Raw genomic sequence first — 4,623 nt, forward strand, 5'->3', positions numbered from 1 at the left:
TAAAACTGTTTTTGAAACCTGTGTATAATCAGTAACAGGACGTCAAAACCAACAGAGATAAAAATGAAATGCCATGGATTTTTAAAAATAATAATAATATGAATATTTTTTAGGAATTTAAAAGGGATTAAAACTGGGAGTATATATAATTGTTTAATATATATATATATATATATATATATATATATATATATAATTGTTTAAGAAGTAAATATTAAAAGGGTAACAGAAAATAGAACAGATAAAAACAGATTTAAAAAAAAAAGGGGCAGTGTTCTCCTGGAGACTTTGCTTTTAATGCGAAGCCTCAGCTTGCTGTTTCCAGAGGCCCTCCATTGGCACCCTCGTCTGTGCTGCTCCCAGTGCCTGTTGGCAAGCAGATTGTGCCCCTTCCCAACACTGGGTCAGGTGCAGCTCTCCTTTGCTGTGGGCAGGAAAGTCCTGCCCCTCCCAATGCTGCAGTCAGATGTTGCAGACTGGCCACGTAGGAGGGCGGGTCGCACCCCCTCCTAGCACCGTGGTCAGGGGCTGCTTTCCTGCTGGAAAGGTGGCGTGGCCGCCCACCCTCTCCTGTCCCTGGTCCCTCTGCAGCTGTGTGCCACTGTGTGCTCTGCCTAGGATGGGCGCTCTGTAGGTGGGCTCAGGGAAGACTGAGGAACAGCCCTACCCCTGCTCTGGGCCCAAACCCAGCCCCTTATTTGTCTTGGAACAGCAAGTTCTCTGAGGGACCAGGACGGAAGGATCCTTTCTGCCTCGGGATGAAGACAAGTCTCTGTCTGGCCTTTGAGGTTGCTAAGTACTTAGGTGCAGATTCAGCTTTCACCCCCACTCCCACTTGGATGCTAAGCGCCAGAGAATATGGTTGCTGTGTCTGAGCCCCATCTCTCTTCACCCAAAAACTTTCCATGGGTTTTTAGAGATGGGGGTATGCACCCTTCCCCCCAGGGCACATCAGCAGTGTTGCTTTATGGAGGGCGCAAGTTGTTCTGCTCTTTGCACCCACAACCATGGTGCGCAGGCCCCTGAAGTCCCCCAAGGCTGCCTCAGTGCAGCCGCCCCAGTCCTCCACCCAGCTCAGGCAGCCTGGCCCAGCTCCCAGCTGCCGGCCTGCATCTCAGGATGGGTTTCGCTGGGACCCTCTGTGCCCGTTTAACTTAGTTCTGTCAGTCAAGGGCTGCTCTGTACAGATCCCAGTCTCGGAGGCTCCCCCCTCCATCTGGCTGGCCTCTCGGTTGGAGACGGGGAGGTTCAGCAAACGAGTGCTAGTCCTCCTTTTCCGCTCTCTCCCAGTGGGACACATCTGGAACTGTGTGCCTTTTCTTGCCTTTTCTTCTTTCTTTTTTCCTTTTCTCCTACCAGATTTTTGGCATCTCTGTCTTTTGAAGAGGACGATGTTCTATTGGAGTTCCACAGGTGCTCTGGTTGGCTGAGTGAATCTGTGGATGTTAGTCTTGGTGTATTTGTGGGAGAGGGTGAGCTATGAGCATCCTTCTACTCTGCCATGTTGATGATCCTTCCGACTGGGTGCTTTCTGTTGTCCTGTCTTCTAGGTCACTTATTCATTCCTCTGCATTATGTAGTCTGCTTTGCACAGCCTTTAGATCAGTTCTCATCTCAGCCAATGAGTTTACCAATTCTACTTGGCTCTCCTTTATAAATTCAATTTCATTTTTGACATATTTTTTCTCTCTAAATACTATCTCTTTTAGTTCCTTCAGTACTTTGATCACTCCTTTTTTGAAATCATGATCTAGTAGGCCATCAATGTGTATTTCATTGATCGTTCTTTCTGGGAATTTTTCTTGCTCTTTTATTTGGGAATATTTCCTCTGCTTCTTCATCTTGCTCATATCTCTCTGGCAACGTGGCGTATGGAGTATCAGTTATCCATTGTGGTCCTTAAGGAGTTTATTTATTTATCTATCTGATGCCTATGTAGTAATAAAACTTAAGAAGAGAGATAGAGAGAAAGAGAATTTTAAAAGATGAGAGAAACAAAAAGTTTTCAAAACAGTGTTTAATCAATAGAAGAGCAATTTGAATCAGACTAGCAATAGAGTTGAGACGTCTTTTTAAAAACCCTTAAAAAAAAAAGGAAAAAAGATTAAAAAAAAAACAATATTTGAAACTTGTGTATAATCAATAACAGGAGATCAAAACCAAAGTAAATGAAAATGAAATCAGGTGGATTTTTTAAAATAATAATAATGAAAATAATTTAAGTGAAAAATTTAAAAGGGATTAAATCTAAAACATATACAATTGTTTAGAAAGAAGAAATTAAAAAGGTAATAGAAAATAGATTAGATTTAAAATGATAGAATAAAAAGAGAATTTTAAAAGAAGGGAGGTAAAAAAAGGTTTGAAACCAGTATCTAATGAATAATAGAAGAGCAAGTTGAAACAGAATAGCAATCGGTTTGAGACGTCTTTTAAAAACCTTTAAAAAAGGAGAAAAGCAGGGAAAAGACATTTGGAACCTGTGTATAATCAATAACAGGAGATCAAAACCAAAAGAAATAAAAATGAAGTGAGGTCAATTTTTTAAAATACTACTAATAAAAATACTTTAAAATAAATGTTTAAAGAGATTAAAACTGGAAGCATATATAATTGTTTAAAAAGTAAAAGTTAAAAAGGTAATAGAAAATAGAACATGTTAAAACAGATTAAAAAAAAGAAAGGGTGAGGTGTTCTCCTGGAGACTGTGTGCTCTTAATGAGAAGTCTTTCCATCTTCACCCTGTTTTGTGAATTCAGCTTGCTGTTTCCAGAGGCCCTCCATTGGCTCCCCTGTCTGTGCTATTCCCAGTGCCTGTCGGCAAGCAGATCACGCCCCCTCCCAACACTGGGTCTGGTGCAGCTCTCCTTCGCTGTGGGTTGGCGGGTCACTCCCCCTCCCGATGCTGAGGTCATATGCTGCAGACTGGCTCAGTAGGTGGGCAGATTGTGCCCCCTCCCAGCACCATGGTCAGGTGCTGTGTTCTTGCCAGGAAGTTGGGTGGCCACCCACCCTCTCCTGGCACCTAGCGCTCTGCTGCTCTATGGCACTGCCAGCTCCACCTCGGGTCCGCACTCCATAGCAGGCTCAGGGAAGGCTGCAGAACAGTCCTGACCCTTCTCTGTGCCAAAACACAGTTCCTTGTTTGTCTTGGTGGCTCGAGTTTTCTGAGGGACCAGGGCTAAAGGGTCCTATCTACCTCAGGCTGTAGACAAGTCACCATCTGGCCTTTGAGATTGCTAAGCCCTTAGGTATGGATTCAGGTTTCAACCCTCCCCCTGCCTTGGTGCTAAATGCTAGAGGATATGGCAGCTGTGCCTGAGCCCTGCCTCTCTTTGCCTGAAAACCTTCAGAGGGTTTTCAGAGATGGGAATATGGCACCTTTCCCCCCAGGGCACATCGGCCATGTTGTTTTATGGAGGGCCCAGGTTCTGTCCTGTGTACCCACTCATCCATGGCACGCAGCACCCTGCAGTCCCCCGAGGCTGCTTCAGTGCAGCTGCTCCAGTCTTCCACCCAGCTCAGGCAGCCTGTCCCGCCCCCTAACTGCCAGCTCGCATCTTGGTCTGGGTGTCACAGGGATCCTCTGTGCCCATTTAACCTAGTTCTGTAGTCAAGGGGTGATCTATACAGATCTGAGCCTCAGAGCCTCCTCCTCCATCCTGCTAGCCTCTCGATTGGAGAGGGGGGAGTCCCAGTAAATGAGTGCTAGTCCTTCTTTTCTGCTCCCTCCCTGCGGGACCAGTCTCACACTGTTTTGCCTTTTCTTCTTTCTTTTTTTCTTTTTTCCTACCAGATTTTTGGCATCTTTGTCTTTTGAAGAGGATGATGTTCTGTCAGATTTCTGCAAGTACTCTGGTTGGCTGAGTGGGTCAGTGAATGTGAGTCTTGGTGTATTTGTGAGAGAAGGTGAGCTATAAGCATACTTCTACTCTACCATCTTGGCCTCTTTTATGGTAGTGTCTTAACAATTGGCATGAGTTAATTCAATTTCATGAAATTTATTCTTCTCAGTGTTCTTACTTTACTCCTCAGTTTTTTTGTTTGTTTGTTTGTTTTGTTTTGTTTTGTTTTTGGCAACACTAATGTTCAGGTAAAATCTATGGACTTTAACATCAATCTGAATCAATAATGTAACATTTTTGGAAAGTATAATATTTCACAGAAAAAATGGTAAGTAAAGGTGTTATTTAGTTATGAGATATCTCAGAGTGAAAGATTAAGAATGAGAGAGAAGGTATATTCAAACATATATTGTTACTTTAAAATTTTGTAAGACAAAGATAATTTCTTCTAATGGTTTGAATCCTTTTGGGGAAAAAGGACCCAACTTAATGTAATGATTTTTAGTGTTTTATGTTTAATATTAAATGTTAGTTAAAAAAACTTTTGTCTTTTGGGGGAAGTGGTCAAGATGGTCATTTATAAAGACCCTTAGCTCACCCCTCCCATGAGTACACCAAAATTGCAACTATTTACTGAGAGATTCTTAGTGAGAACAACATGAAGAAACAGAAAAGATCTTCTACAACTAAAGAAATAAGAAAAAAACCACAATGAGACAGGCAGGAAAGACAGAGATGTGTTATAGCCTAGACTTGCACCCCAGTATGTCACCCCCAA

At 42.9% G+C, this 4,623-nt stretch overlaps 1 long non-coding RNA gene across 1 annotated transcript; it reads right to left on the reverse strand.

Moving 5' to 3' along the window:
• Positions 1 to 723: 723 nt before the first annotated feature.
• LOC116668734 lies at positions 724 to 3,645 on the reverse strand. Its single transcript, XR_004325977.1, has 3 exons — positions 3,632 to 3,645; positions 2,370 to 2,375; positions 724 to 1,179 (listed from the first exon to the last, which is right to left on the reverse strand). It is a non-coding gene; the product is annotated as an uncharacterized LOC116668734 (long non-coding RNA).
• Between the last annotated feature and the right edge of the window lie 978 nt (positions 3,646 to 4,623).

This window comes from Camelus ferus, chromosome 14 (genome assembly GCF_009834535.1).
Source record: "Camelus ferus isolate YT-003-E chromosome 14, BCGSAC_Cfer_1.0, whole genome shotgun sequence".
Lineage (NCBI taxonomy): Eukaryota > Metazoa > Chordata > Mammalia > Artiodactyla > Camelidae > Camelus > Camelus ferus.